General features: G+C 45.2%; 1 protein-coding gene across 7 annotated transcripts in view; it reads left to right on the forward strand.

Moving 5' to 3' along the window:
- The window catches only part of LOC146185033 (G patch domain-containing protein 4-like), a 37,830-nt gene that overhangs the window by 19,079 nt on the left and 2,654 nt on the right, over positions 1–16,097 (forward strand). The gene's annotated exons all lie outside the window — the stretch shown is intronic.

Below are 16,097 nucleotides of genomic sequence, written 5' to 3' on the forward strand. Positions count from 1 at the left end.
TGTTATGAGGCAGGACGATGTTGCGCTGTAGAGTGATGTCGGTGATGGTATTGACAACGTAGTCGCCGTCAGGAAGGGAGGGAAAAGGTGGCATCTCCTCGGCACGGGGCTCGACGAGATGGCGACGTTGGCGAGTTCTTGGCGAACAACGGCCTGTATCATGGTCATAGTGTCGGGCGGTGGAGACGTGAGTGGTGCAGGAGCCAAGGCCTCGAGTTCTCTCCGGATGATCCGAGTGATGTTCGCTGGATAAGAAGGCTGTTCCAAAGGCGGCAGGTCAGCGCAGGATGATGTAGCTGCTGTGTTTAGAAGGTGGTCAAAGCAATGTACGATACGGCGTTGTTTAGCCTGCTCGAATTTTCGACAGACTTGAAGTACCAAGTCGACAATAGCGCAATCCGTACAGAAGAGGATGTTGAACGCATCATCCGCTATGCCCTTGAGGATATGCCCTATCTTGTCACTTTCTGGCATGGAGCTGTTTACCTTGCGGCACAACGAAAGGACGTCTTGAATATAGGCAAAATAGGACTTCGTGGGGGATTGGGTGTGAGTGGAAAGTTCTGTTTTTGCTGCGCAAACCCGCCCAATCGACTTTCCGAACAAGTCCTGTAGCTTTTGTTTACAGATTTCCCAGGTCACTAGCTCTTGCTTGTGATTTTGGAACCACGTCCGAGCTGTTCCCGCCAAATAGAAGATTATGTTCGCCAGCATAATGGGCGCATCGCAGTGGTTGTTTCTGCTGCAGCACTCGTACTCATCTAGCCAGTCGTCAAAGTCCGGCTTGTCTTCGTCATTAAAGATGGGAAGGTGGCGGATCTTCGTGAGTACTACTGGCTGAGCCAATGTTGCTGCGATGGTAGGGGCTGCCTCGGAGGTCATAGTGGTCGTTGCTGACGTCGTTGTGAGCCCAGATAGGTGGCGGCCACTGCGCAAATCCAGCTTTTCTGTGCTATTTTGCTCTTATATTCTGTTCTGAGCGCACCGGGGAACTTGAGTCACCTCCACCAAGATAATACGTGGCAAGGTAAGGCCAAGAGATTAGTCCAAGATGACTCCGCACCACCAAACGACACTGCTCGCACGTCATCTTCACCAAAACTCACGAGCTTCTTCTTCCGTCCTTATACAGATACCAGTGCATGCACCGCCTAATGTAGCAATATCACCGCTGAATACAGTAAAGTCTCGTTAACTGGGCCTTCCAGGAACCAGAAAAATGTCAAAATTAACTGATGGCTGAAATAATCGAATGGGCCTGAAAGAGCTGCTAACAAACATTTGCATCATGGTAATTTTATCTGATGAACACCCGCACGATGAATGTCGGCATTTGAGAAAAAAAAGAAAAAAAAATAACAAAAAAGAACTGCATGTTTCAAGGTTTCATCAAATGCTTTGCTTTCTGCACTGTCGGTAAGGCCCTCTTCACAAAAGGGAAGGTCCCACTTCACATAATTACCCCGTCACCTTTTGAAGATGCTTCACTGCACAACTCACGTGGTTTAGCATTGCAGTGAAGCACGCAGTGCGGGAAAACTGTCGTAAACTCGAAAATTTTGGATACCAGTTTTTCAAACACAAATATGAATCAAATAAAAAACATACCTGATTCGTATTCGAAATTTAAAATATTCGCACACCCCTAAACTAAATATGTACGACTGCTGAAAGCTAAAACTTTCACTTCTCATAGTAAAACGTTTTTGCCTGCTGAACAGTACCTTGGCAACACTGCTGGCTATATAGAAGAAAGAAGCCTGTGTGGTGGGAATATGTAATTGTGAAGGTTCTCGGGAATGAAGGTAAAAACTCAACACACGAGGCGGCGGCACTTGAAAAAAAAAAAAAAAAAAACTAATTGCTGTAAAAAAAAAGCAACTCGTACAAGCGAGAAAAGTAAAAGTAAAACACATGCTATGAACAAAAATGATAATCTACAAAGGAAAAGAAAAAGTCCAAGCATATGTTAATGTCTGGGGTGGTGGTGCTTCTTAGGAAGTGGTGTGGCTGGGCGTCGGTGGCTCTGGGTGCGTCTCGAATCGAAGATTTGGGTCAACGACCGCTCTACAACAGGCCTCTGCGCTGCAACCTGAATCCGACAGCTACGCGTTTTGTTCGCGTACTTCAGGTGGCTGGAGCAGTGTCTGATGGAGATGCGGGCAGCTTGCCTTCGGTCACCCGGCTGGTGGCAACGTCATCACAGCTGCTAGGAAGGTCCGAGTCCAGCTGCGCCTGAGTCTGGTAGCTCAGGCAAATGCATCTGGAGACTGGATAGAGGCCGATCTGGGTCTGGAATCCCAGACATCTGTGGTGGAAGGCCAAGCCTAGTTACTCGGGTTGCCAGCAGACAGACACAGCAGAGAGACCTCTGTCTCTGACTGCTCCCTTTGTGTCCTCCCTTCTGACTGCCTAGCTATGCCTGCGCTCTCATCTCCACGTGCTGCTTTCTCCATGTGGCACTTTCTCGGTGTGCCATGCGCTTGTTCCTCCCACTTCTCTTCGTCGTCTTTGCCGTCCTTCTTGTGTGACGCTTGCTGCTCACGGTAATATAAGAGCAAAAAACCAGTCCTTGTAGCTGGAGCTGATGTACTATTCCACTCAATATGACTTACAACCCCAAGCAGTGTGGCCTAAGTGGTTCCCGAAAACATGGTGGTGCCAACAAGTGATGCAATTGAAAACGAGAGGGAAAGGATTTTGCTGGTCTAGCATTCAGCCTTCTCCCCTGTTCCGTGTGGTCATGACAGTGACCTAGCGTTATTGCATTACTGGCGCTTGTGTGCTGGATGCTACTCCCCTGCGCCATCTGGCTTTGTCAGTGACATTGCTTTACCGTGTCGCTGGCACTTGCATGCCGAATGCTAGGTGCAAATCATGCTAGATTAGGTTCGTTTATTTGGTTAGCACGGGGTTTCCCCATTAAAACCATTGACCCCACCATGGAACCCTGCCTCTGCCACGCGTTTGTTCCTCCCACTCCTCATCGTCGTCTTTGGCGTCCTTCTTGTGTGACGCTTGCTCCTCACGGTAATATATGAGCAAAGTACCAGTCCTTGTGGCTGGAGCTGATGTACTATTCCACTCAATATGACTTGCAACCCCAAGCGGTGTGGCCTAAGTGGTTCCCAAAAATATGGTGGTGCCAACAAGTGATGCACTTGAAAACGAGAGGGAAAGGATTTTGCTGGTCTAGCACTCAGCCTTCTCCCCTGTTCTGTGTGGTCGTGGCAGTGACCTAGCGTTATTGCGTTACTGGCGCTTGTGTGCTGGATGCTACTCCCCTGCGCCATCTGGCTTTGTCAGTGACAGTGCTTTACCGTGTCGCTAGCACTTGCATGCCGAATGCTAGGTGCAAATTGCACTAGATTATGTTCGCTCATTTGGTCAGCATGGGGTTTCCCGGTTCTAACCATTGACCCCAGCATGGAACCCTGCCTCTGCAACGCTTAACGCACCAGCTTTTGTGATAAATAACGAACTCAAATTTTGCAGAGCAGACGCAGGGGATGTACCTGGTGGCTGAAACAGCAGAATCCTTTCCACTTAGCTTTCAGGTGCGCTGCTGTCGGCCCCACCATGCTTCCGGAATATGCTGCAGCCATACACTCGCTGGTTGCAAGTCATATTGAGCATGATAGTACTTGGCAAGCATGTCACCTGGGGTGTGATTAGATTAATCAGTTAGTCCATTTATCTGTGAGTGGCAGGCCATATGAGTCTAGTAAGTTATGTATTCCATTCGAGCAGAGCAAGACTTTACCGATGTCAGACAAGAAGATATGGCCTCTGTCAGTGAGTAGTTCACAAGAAGCACAATTTTGAAGGACGAATTGAAATGAGAAGCTTGGTGGTGAAGTGCTCATGATGGCGAAATTGCCAAGGATCCTTGTTAGAGAGAAAATCGAGGGAAGACAGTCTATAGATACTTACATTGTTCAGGGCATGGAGAAAGGCGCAAACGATGAGCCCACGAGAAAGAGAGCATGCAGGAAGTGCAGGAAGGCCAGTACATTCAGCAAAAGTGCCTTTGGAAGAAGCAGCAAAGAACTCCAGTTCAGCTCGAGTACAGCATGTGCAGAGAAAATCCCAACCAAGAAATTTCATTGAAATGGAGATGTCATGGAAGTGGGAAGGCGAAACGATGTACTTGGTGACATACCTAATGCCCTGATTAACAATTTGAACAGTGCACACCACTAATGGCACGAAAGCTGTGCATTTGCCATGCACAACGAGAATACAGAAAGAGCTGTCCTCACTTTTCTCAGAGAATGCGAGACCTCGACCATGTTGAAAACTGATCACCAGTGTTGACAAGTGGTAGTGGAGCAACGGCCTCAACAGAATTTTTATTCAAATTTGTGGGACATAAATAGAGCCTTGGGCATTTTGTGGGTGGCACAGCGTGCCTCAGGAAATATGCATCCATCTCGGAAAGAGTGGGGTGCCATAGCATAGAACAGGTGGGGTGGTTATCACTAGTATGCCAAAGATTGCCGTATTTTAGAAGCGCGCTGAGAAAAAACATCTGTTCTCGAGGAACTTATGGCGCAAGCCTTTCAGACATAAATTAGGTCACAGAGTAGCTAGGTGGCTTTGTCCGGACAACAGTGGCAGCATAGGGCAGGTATGCAGCAACAGATGCAGAAGCATATGTCAGGTCTGTAGCGACAGGGGCGTTGACATAGGTCAGGAGTGCAGTGATAAGTGTGGGCTGGGGATTGGTGCAGGCGATTTGAATGCTACTCCACTCCAACACTCGTTCAGCGGTACCGACAGATACTGGGATGGCTCGGAGTTGATAGATAGATGCGAGAGTTGACGAACGACTTCATCATGGCTGAAGGCTTTGATCTTTTACAGTAGCAAAAACTGGTCAACTGAGAGTGAAGCACCATTATTTGCTAAGCTCATCTTAGTTCTAACAGGTGCTCATGACTTTGGCAACAATGCAAAGACCCTTCGAGAGGGGCATCTGAAATGCATCATTCTAAATCCCCTTAATAACATGCCTTTTTCTTGTAAGCCTCAGGTGTCTGAGCATTGACACAACTGCACAGGTTGATCATATCTTCAGTGTAACTTGTGAGGGTCTCGTCCAATTGCTGTAATCGCTCGCACTTGTTTGGTGCTAGTTTCTGTACAGTGGAGATGACTGAGCAATTCAGAGAGGTTCATCTTGAAGGGTACCTGTGAAGGTTCTCGGGATTAGAGCTAGAAATCAACACACAAGGCGACGGCACTTGGAAAAAAAGTCTAATTTAATAGTGAAGAAAAAAACAACACGTACAAGCAAGAAAAGGAAAAGAAATACGCAACGAACAGGGAAATAATCTACAAAAGAAAAGGAAAGGTCCACTCATGTGTTCGTGTCTTTCATAGTGGTGGTACGCTCGGTGGAGTAGTCCGTCTGGGCGTCGGCACAGTCGGCGTTTCTGGGTGCATCCCAAACCGACGAGTCAGGTCAGCGACGCTTTACAGCAGGCCTCTGCGCTACAGCCCGGATCTGACAGCTATGCGTTTTGTGCACATACTTCAGATGGCCAGAGCAGCGTTTGGTAGAGACGCGGGCAACTTGCATTTGGCCACCTGGCTGGTGGCCACGTCATCACTGCTGTTAGAAGGTCCGAGTCCATCTGCGCCTGAGTCCTGTAGCTCAGGCAGATGCATCTGGAGTCAGTATCGGGTCAGTCCGGGTCTGGAACTCCGGACATCTGTGGCCGAAGCCCAAGCCTGGTCACTTGGGTCTCCAGCAGACAGGCGCAGCTGAGAGATTTTTCTCCCTGACTGTTCTCTTCCGTGTCCTTGTTCCGACCCCTTGCTCTGGCTGCGCTCTCGTCTCCACCCGCTGCTTGCTCCACATGGCACTTTCTTGATGTGCCATGTATTTGTTGTTTTCTCCACGTGATGCTTTCTCGATGTGCCATGCGTTTGTTCTTTCTTCTCTTTGTTGTCTTTGGCATTACACTTATGTGGCACTTGCTCCTCACAGTACCTAATCAAAAGATCAGCTTTGTGTTTATGATACCAGAAGTTTGCAGTGTTGGTCAAATAGAAGATAATGTTGTTTAGTTTCATGATGTTGCCCACTTGTTATAGGTACTTACTGTCTCGTATGATGCAAGCCAGTCCTTACAGTCAGCGTTGTTAATACTGTTGAAAAATGTAAGGTCTCAGTGGTAGAGAGAGCTGGAACAAAAAACAGGTATGGTCATTCAAACAGCCTGGAGATTCGTGTCTTCAGCCGTAATGGCTTTCAGAAGCATGGTTGTGAAGTTTTAGGGCAGGAAGAAGATGTGACACACCTCCAACAGATGTAGCAGGAAGTTAATTAGGCAGTGTAGGGTCGATGAGAGCAGTGGCGCAAACGGACTCTCTGGTCAGCCTGGTCGAGAAGGCTCTCGCTCTGAGAAATACCAGTGTGGCTATTAAAGAATGCCTGCCATCTTCTTCAGCCTGTGGAGAAGGTCTGTCTTCTTTCTCGTAGTAATATTTAGTTTTAGAGTAAATTAGTGTCAGCTTACTACTTTCGAGCCAAAGTATGAAAAACATATGAAGCTCGGTATTTAAGCTGTGAGTAATCTGTTCTGTAGTTTTCCCATGGAAAAGAATTGGCTGCGGTTTAGCTCTGGTTAAACCGGGTTCAATTCTGTTAGCAATACCTGCATGGCTGCGCTTATGGCTCGGCATGTAGTGTACCTCAGGGTGCAGCTTGAGATGTTTAGCTATGAGTAAAGACATGGCACACAAATAAACGACTAGACTTCATTGAACGACGTCGTGTCCGTTGTCCCCTGGTAGGAGCTGCCAACTTGGGTTTCTCGTTTCACATGGGACGGTTATGTCAGAATCAGCCTGCCAGGACCCTGGCATTCACGTTACCCCTATAGGCCACTAAGGCACATTCATACGGCTTGGTTAAAGCCGTATTTGGCTCTGCTGCGGCTCAAGGTCAAACATGGCCCTTTCTGGGACTATGCGACAGTCTGAAACCTGACACAGTATTGCTAACGCAATAAAAAGTACCGTGTTGTAAGCATAATTACCTTTTAGTAAATGTGAAAGTGTGGAACGTTTAGTATGTGAAACGTCTGACTGCTTTTCCCTGCCGCCAAACTCATTACAGTCCTGACTACTTTGGCTACTGTAGAGATCTGTATAGAACTCCTCGGCTACTTTGACTATCTTGTCCATATTCGTGATGACGTTACCCGCCTTGTCCCTTATCGCATACATCTGGTTTTTGCCTATGCCCAATTTCTTCTTTGCCGCTTTAAGGCTTCCGCCGTTCTTTACAGCATGCTCAATTTTGTCCATGTTATATTTCCTTATATCGGCCACCTTGCGCTTATTGATTAGCTTTGATATCTCGGCCAATTCGATCTGGTCTGTTGGATTGGAAGCTTTCATACTCTGGCGTTTCTTAATCAAATCTTTCATCTCCTTAGACAGCTTACCAGAATCCTCTCTAACTATCCTACCGCCTACTTCTACCGCGCACTCGGTAATGATATCTCTAAAATTACTGTTCATTGCTTCTACACTAAAGTCATCATCCTCGGTTAAAGCTGAATATGAGATCCTGAATTCTTCTGCCCTCCCCCTCATGGCCAATTCGTTGATGGACTTCTTTCTTACTAATCTGTTCCATTCCCTCTTCAGATCTAGACTAATTCGAGATCTTACCATACTGTGGTCACTGCATCACAACTTTCCGATTACTTCTACATCCTGCATGATGCCGGCATTAGAACACAGTATGAAGTTAATTATATTTTTAGTCTCTCTGTTAAGGTTTTTCCATGTCCACTTCCGGTTCTTTCGTTTGCTGAAGGAGGTATTCATGATACTTAAGTTATCGTGCTCTGTAAAGTCAACTAGTAACTTCCCCCTGCTATTCCTAGAACCAATGCTATAGTCACCCACTGCCTGGTCTCCAGCCTGCTTTTTCTCTACCTTGGCATTGAAGTCACCCATTAGTAAAGTATACTACGTCTTTACTTTCCCCATTGCCAGTTCTACATCTTCGTTGAAGCTCAACTGCCTGATCATCATGACTACAAGTAGACACATAGGCTTGTACAACCTTCAGTTTATACCGCTTAGTATGCTTAATTAAGATGCCTGCCACCCTCCCATTAATGCTATAGAATTCCTCTATATTACCCATTATATCCTTATTGACAAGGAGCCCCGCCCCTAGTTCTCGTCTCTCTGATAAACCTCAATAACACAACACATGTCCACCCTTCAGTATAGTATATCCCACATATGGCCTCCTAACCTCACTAAGCCCTATCAAATCCCATTTCATGCCCTCCGATTCCTGCTAAACTGCCCTCACTAGCTAGAGCTCCAACGTTTAACGTCGCCAGGGTCAGTTTCCAATGGCGGCCTGTCCGGAGCCAGATTCTTAGCACCCTTTGCTGTGTTGCATGTCTGGCCACCAAAGTGGTCAGTTGCTTCGCAGCCGCTTGAGACTGATGGCTGGGGGTTTGTTAGAGTATTCATTTCACAACACCATTATAATGCCCATGCATTTTTTTCTCTCTTACATCTACGTGCTTCCTCTGCGCTTCAAGTACACTGACCCCTCACTTTTTTAGACTGCTTCACCACATGTGTGTCATCACACACTCCATGTGGCGAAGCTTCTTCAAAACAATGGGAGCATTTGCGAAAAAGCACCACTACTGCTGTGTCACACACTGAAAAGAGCCAGGAATGCATTGAAGATTCTGTTCAAAATGACCAATAGTGTGCACAAAACAAAACACTTGGCATAACCACGAGATATTGTCTTTATCGTTTAGCTTTCTTATCCACTTTTTTGTTGGCTTTATTTTTGTAGTGAGCTGGAATGCACTGAAATGTAATAGAATGACCTGTGTCAATCGCCTTGTGATGTAGGTAACCGTTGTCAAGTGAAACTGGCTGGTGATCAGCCGGCAAAGATGGTAAAAGAGGACACGGGCCAGCGAAGACGTTGAATGCTGGCCTCATTTGGTCTGCAGTCCTAGTCTTTGCTGCTGCAAGTGCCAGTTGCCTCACTAGCATGGTGGGCAAGGGCCTTTTGGGCCCTGATCACCGAGCACCCGAGGAGGAAGGCCTCCTAAACCTTTTTAGTGGGGATGGGATGGGGAGGAAAGTAGGGACAGTATTGGCATACCCACATCATGTGGGATGGAGAGCAGCAGCTCTCTTCACAATGCAGGCATTCAGGCGTTTCCTTTTGGGGTTGTAGCGAATAAAAAAAAAAAAAAGAAAACCATAAGGTGTTGGTCTAGAACTGCCACAGAACACGTCCATTGGCCCTAGACAGCCCTTTTGCCGGACATGGGTACCGTCGATGCCGAGCTTTGCAGTCATCAGCAATTTCTTGGAATCGCAACAGCAGCCGACTTAGCTCATGATAATGGGATCGGAGGGCGGGTGCTCAGCGGATAAGTGTACAGTCAGTGGCATTTGCCGCTTTGTTCCCTGATAGTCCCACATGGGCCAGTACCCACATCATGTGCCTAGGCTTGTGTTCCATGTCACAGAACGCATTGTGTAACAAATGCTGGGCCGGTGTTCCACCTCCCGACGCATATAGCTTTCACAGGTGAATCTCGAGTTGGTAATGACAGTTTGGTATCAGGGGTCAGAAACTGCGAAGGCAATCGCGAGTTCCTTGGTCCGATGAGCACTCTCAGCTCTCCGGAAACAACATAGAAATAAGGTAGTGAGAAGCCATTAGCAGAAACAAATTGCACATGGTTGGTTAAAAACTTTCGCTGTGCCAAACTGGGTGCTGCAGGCCAGTCAAGCTGCCAATGGGCAGGTTTTTTTTGTAGCTCTCCTCCATCTGGAAATTTCTATGTGGCAAATAAACTGATATGATCCCAGTTCAAAGCATGCGGATGAAGGATTAAAACACACAGCTGAAGTGTAAGGCCGGGATATGGTAATTTATAAAAAGTGTTCTTGAAATCTGAGAATAGTGCATCAGTTGGTATATGACGGCCAAGATTACAATGAATATCATAGGAACAAACTAATTGTGTTTCACATGAGTGGCCTTTCCGGAAACCATGCTGGTTTCGATTAAAGAACTTGACCAGTGTTAGGAATGTAGCAACATTAGAGTAAATGGTGTGTTCCATGGTATTAGGGCATGCACCAGTTAAGGAAATTTGTAGATTATTACCTGGGGATGATTGCTTGCTTTTTCTTCTTGTGGAATGGAGCCAGTATTAAATGACTCCTGTAAAGTGAGGGAAATTATAAAATTGAAAGTGTGCTTAGCATTTTTAGGGCTTTATAACTGATTCCATCAAGACCACAGGAAAATGAACATTTTAATTTTAGCGTGTGATATTTTAACGATATTAGCAATACCGTGTGGGTTAAAGGTGATGCCTTTTACGTAAATGTTGGATGCAGTGACAGAAGATCAGGAGCATCAGGAGTTACTTCGTTAGCAAGAACTGAACAGAATTTATAGTTCATGGGCATGTTGCTTCACCTACTGCACGGTGAGCCCGTGCTGCCACAGAATGAAATAAAGTAAAACCTCATCACAAGAGACACTCAAGGGACCCGAAAAAGATGTCTCTTGTAAGCAAGGTCTCTTGTAACCAAACATTCTAAAAGCACTGTGTTGATCAGTTTGCTGCACATCAGTGTATAAATGCATTGACACGCATGAACTGGAAATTATTCAGGAAAGCCTAAAGAAGTTATTCATACAAGTACCTATGTATTTTTGTGAGTGCAGAGTGTATTCCTTCCCAAATTCTGGAGGTAAAGCACTTCACTTTGCAAGCCTTCCTGTTGCTCTAATACCTTTGAAGCACTCCTACATGCTTGTCACCCTCAGATGCTGACACTTTTCCTCTGAAATGTCCTCATATTAATCCTCTATGGCACATATGCCATTTACTTGTGCAAGAATTTTGCAGTCTGTAAGCTCTTTGGAAGCACTCAAGATCACATCTGCAGATACGAATTCTTCAAAAGATTCTGGTACCTCAGCCGTCTCTTGGATGCTCACCCAAGCTTCATCTTCAAGGAAGCTTTCCACAGTATCCATATATGAGCCCTCTTACATCATGTCATCACATTTAAAACCTGCTTGTCTGAAACGGTTTTTCACAGCTTCACTTCTCGGGACATTCCAGACACCTAAAATCACCTGAACAGCAAACTTCGCATCAATTACTATTGTACAGTCATGCTGCCTGTCGAACAACAGATGGTCTACCAACCTTGTTTTGTACAGCAACTTGACTGAGTGCACAATGCCTTTGTCTGTTGGTTGAAGGTAGGGTGTGGAGTTTGGAGGGAAAAAATAACTTTGGTGGCTTTGAGCACAAGAACTTTGGTGCTGCAAGAAGCTTTGTCCACAAAGGGAAAGATATCAGCATTCTGAGCTTTTATCTTGTGATTAAATTTTAACAGCGAGGATTTAAAACTGTTGGATGTCATTCATGCATTTTGATTTGCTTCGTAGGTGACAGTAATGCGATGCCAGTGGCTGAAACAATGGGGTCGTTTTGACTTTCCAATCATGGGGAAGCACTCCTTCTCAGTTCCTGACATATATAACAGAATTTAACTAAGGGAATCTGAAGTGCATTCTGTACGAGTTGGCATGCTTCAGCTGCATTGCATGAGCACAGCTGGTTGGGGTCTCATCTAAATAGTGAGGAATTTACTCCATGGGACCTGCAAAAGTTAACCGAGTGTCTCTTGTAACCATGTCTCTTGTATGCAATATTGTTAACATGGCAGACATAGGAAAACCAACCAAACCATTTTCAAATGTCTCTTATAACTGAGTGTCTCTTGTAACAAGATTTAAATGTAGTGGTATTTACATCAGTGCTGATTGTTTTCAGGAAGTGCTCTTGGCTGGTTTGTAACGTTCAGGGAGGGTGGTGGATAAAAACTGGCATTTAGTTTGGGTAGTGAGATCGGAGCATTGCTTAGCAGGTGTGATATTCGTTCCGTGTACATTTGGTGTTAGATAACCTAGCAAAATAGAAAAGGGGGACTCGTCCTGTTATTTAAACCAATGTGATCTAAAACAATGACAAACGTGGTCATTCTGTTATAATGAACTTGGCAGAATAGTAAAGGTTATTTATCCTGTTATTTAAACATTTAATGTGATATAAAACGATGACAAACATGGTCATTCTTTTATACTGATGTTAGGGATGTAAACTGTTAAATGCAGCAATCCTTATTTTAAGGGAGACTAGTTCAATTCATTAGAATGTACATGATAGGTAGAGGCAAAACTGTTACAGAATGCAAGGTCTCAGTTCGTGCTAATGTAGTCTCCTTTATCATAGAGTATTAGCAGTTTTTGGATTTAGAACTTTTAGTAAGGTTAGCAGAAAAAGTAGTGTGAACTGCAAACTGGTCACTGTCACAATTTTTAGCAGCCGGAGAGGGTGATTATCGGTACAGTAGCTGCTAAGCTGGGCGTGATAAAGGACAAACGAGGCAAGGACCTCACTGAAGCCTCAGAGATAAAGAAGAGGTGGCAGGAATACACAGAAGAACTGTACAAGAAGGACCCGAATGTGCAAACCCAACATAGGACGGTTGTGATTACTGATCTCGAGCCGGGCATCCTGAAGAGTGAAGTTGAATGGGCCTTAGCCAGCCTTGCTAAGAACAAAGCTAGCGGAATTGATGGCATTCCAGCTGAGTTGCTTCAAAACCTCAACCATGACGCTGTTAACATTCTGCATACATTATGTCAGAAGATTTGGACAACCCTGCAGTGGCCACAGGATTGGAGGAGGTCAGTTTACATCCCCATTCCAAAGAAAGGCAGTGCCAAAGATTGTTCCAACTACCGCACGATCGCGCTTATTTCGCATGCTAGCAAGGTGATAAAATCCTCCAAGGTAGGCTGCAGCAGTATGTGGATCGGGAGCTTCCGGACGTGCAAGCTAGGTTTCGCAAGGGAAGAGGAACTAGAGACCAGATTACCAACCTCCGCTGGATCATGGAAAAAGCAAGAGAGTTCCAGGAACTTCTGCTTTATTGATTATGCGAAAGCATTTGACTGTGTAGATCACAACAGATTGTGGCAAGCTCTCCAAGAGATGGGAGTTCCAATTCACCTCATCTGTCTCCTCAGGAACCTGTATGAAGGGCAAGAGGCCACAGTCAGAACTGGGCATGGTCTTACTGATTGGTTTCCGATCGAGAAAGGAGTGAGGCAAGGCTGCATACTGTCGCCCTGCCTATTTAACCTATATGCAGAGTGCATCATGAGGAAGGCCGGTCTGGACGAGTCTTCAGGAGTCTTGCTGGAAAACGTATAAACAACCTTAGATATGCGGATGATACCACTTTAATGGCAGAAAGTGAAGTGGAACTCAAGAGACTTCTGATGCGTGTACAAGAAGAGAGTGAGAAGTTTGGGCTTAAACTGAACATTAAAAAACAAAAATCATGGCGTCTTGCCCTATCAAGTCCTGGAGCATCAATGGACAAGAAGTGGAAGCTGTGACAGATTTTCTGTTCTTGGGCTCCAAGATTACCTCGGAAGGAGACTGCAGCCACGAAATTAGGAGACGCCTGCTTCTGGGATCAGTTGTGATGTGTGGATGCGAGAGTTGGACTGTGAAAAAGGCTGACCGCTGAAGAATTGACGCGTTTGAATTGTGGTGCTGGCGGAGACTCTTGAGAGTTCCTTGGACTGCCAGAAGATCAAATCAGTCGATATTGTCGACCATAAACCCTGACTGCTCATTGGAGGGTCAAATTCTAAAGTTAAAGCTCAGCTACCTTGGTCATCTGATGAGAAGAGAGGAGTCGCTGGAGAAAGATTTGATGTTGGGAAAGGTTGAGGGTCGCCGGAGAAGGGGTAGGCAGCGAACGCGATGGTTAGATGGCATCCTCGAGGCACTGCAGATGAAGTTATGTGATGTTAGGAAGATAGTGAAAGACCGGAATGCGTGGCGTGACATGGTTCATAGGGTCACGAAGAGTCGGACACGACTGAACTGAACTGAGCTGAACTGAGCTGAATTAACAATAACCAGACCTGATTACAGAAAAGAGTGAAGCTATGTTTAAGGAAGGAAAAGGCCAAAAAAGATTTTGGACACTACACACTTAAAATAATAAGTTTACAAAACACTACGCACAAAACAAATAAAAAGAAATTGATCACCAGTTCACCCTTGACAACGGGAGTTGCATCGGTGCCTTAGCGGAATGCAGATGAGGTGTTTCATGTATCAATGCGGAACCTTCGATGGCGTGGCAGTCAGAGAAACAGCCAGAGGAAGGTGCAGGAGAAACAGCTGGAGACCCTCATGAGGTTGTACATTGAAGACCCCCTTAAGTAGCCATGAGTTAGGTGCGCAGGCCTCCACAGCTACTTCAGCAAGTTCATTTATTGTGAGCACTTGGCTCAATTCAGATAGTGTCTATACAGAAACCTTGAGATTTCCATTGTTATTAATTCAATGGCTGAGTACTTTAAGGACAGTTCATTCATTGACCATCTACCATTGCTTACAGCTATGCATTCCGTGCTAGATCATTTCCCTAATGCAGATGGGTGCTGTTAGATTTTTATCAAACATGGTAGATGAAGGTTAAATAATTGCAGTTAGAGTTTAACTGACTTTTACACTGCATTGCTGCTTTTACTGCACTCTCTTGTGGGCATTTCATGTGTTTCAGTAGACTAGTCTAGGAAAAGAAACTTGTTGCACATAATGCTGTAGCTCTTGTACCTGCCAGCCCCTCTTGTCACTCTTGTTTCGCATATGTGCACAGATAGGCTTGGTCTTCTTTTCTATTTTTGGTACGTTTCAGTGGTGCACATTTTGTGCAGTCGGCTACTGCATCTGAAAATCGGATATCATACTTCAGTATATTCTTTAGCTTTGCTTTTTTGCTATCAAGATTATATAAGTTGATGCTGCATTGCAGTTCTTTTTAGAAGATTGCCTGTGTTGTCTTTGACTTGCAGAAGCTTGCATGGGTACAGCTGCATTGCTGGAAAGTTTAAGCATGAGGATGGGAAGCTTCTTGCAGTATTAAAAGCAACACCTCGGCATCCTTCAGAGCCGCGCTGCACTTGTGGCCTCACTTGTGCCCACTGTTTGCCAAGCATAATGCATTCCTTTTGTGAAAAACATAATGAAACAATGTCAATCTGTTCAGGTCATGAAAAGTTTAATGTAACAGGGATGACCGAAAGGCTTAGGTATACAAGGGCATATAGGTAAGAGGAGTGTATATTAGCAAGGGCACAAGCATTGGTAAGGAGTTTTCTAGGAAATGTTTATTTAGCACTAGAAATTATATTCTCAGAGCTACTGCACTCGTCATCCTATAATTCTGGGTTTTAAACCCACATTATGCTCTCAACTTTTATGTCATTGCATTCTTTGATTGCATTCTCTTCCCTTACACAATGCAGTACATTCACGGACACCTGTTGACTTCTTCTGGTGTGGAATGCCAGTTGGTGTGACATTGCTGGAATTTGTTAAACAATGCACAGGTTGAATGTCACAAGAATAGCAATCTGGGATGGTTGTAATTTGTTGTGGCAAATAAATAGCATACAAACAGCAGAGGCAAAAGAATACAAAAGGTAGTCATCACAGTGCTGTTAATAATGACCATGTGCTTTTGCCTGCATTCTTTGTGTGCTGTTAATCCACCAGAAAGGTTGGATGGTTCATGGTCACATTCGTTTTTTACATTGTGTCTCTGGGAAGCTGAGCATAATTTCCTAATGCTTAAGTTATTAAAGTATTTGCCTTATCATTGCTACTTTAGTGCTCATCACTGCGTGTGATTCTTTCAGTACTCTGCAGAACGCCATCGGAACAAGTCTTTATTTTTTATTTATGATCGCATACACACTTTTCTAATAGTTGTAGTGTGTGCGGCGCCGCTCAGGCGCATGTCTCGCGAGGCCATTCGATGCCATACATGCGCTGCTCAGCGGACCGGCTAGAAACACGTCTGCTCATGGCGAACTAGGAAAGAAGTTTATTAATTCCTCTATGGGATACATGAAACGGACAGTAAACGCACATGACTCCTGCTGGCTGCTGTAC

Source organism: Amblyomma maculatum, chromosome 6, assembly GCF_055883805.1.
Source record: "Amblyomma maculatum isolate TAMU_Amacu chromosome 6, ASM5588380v1, whole genome shotgun sequence".
NCBI classification, from domain to species: domain Eukaryota; kingdom Metazoa; phylum Arthropoda; class Arachnida; order Ixodida; family Ixodidae; genus Amblyomma; species Amblyomma maculatum.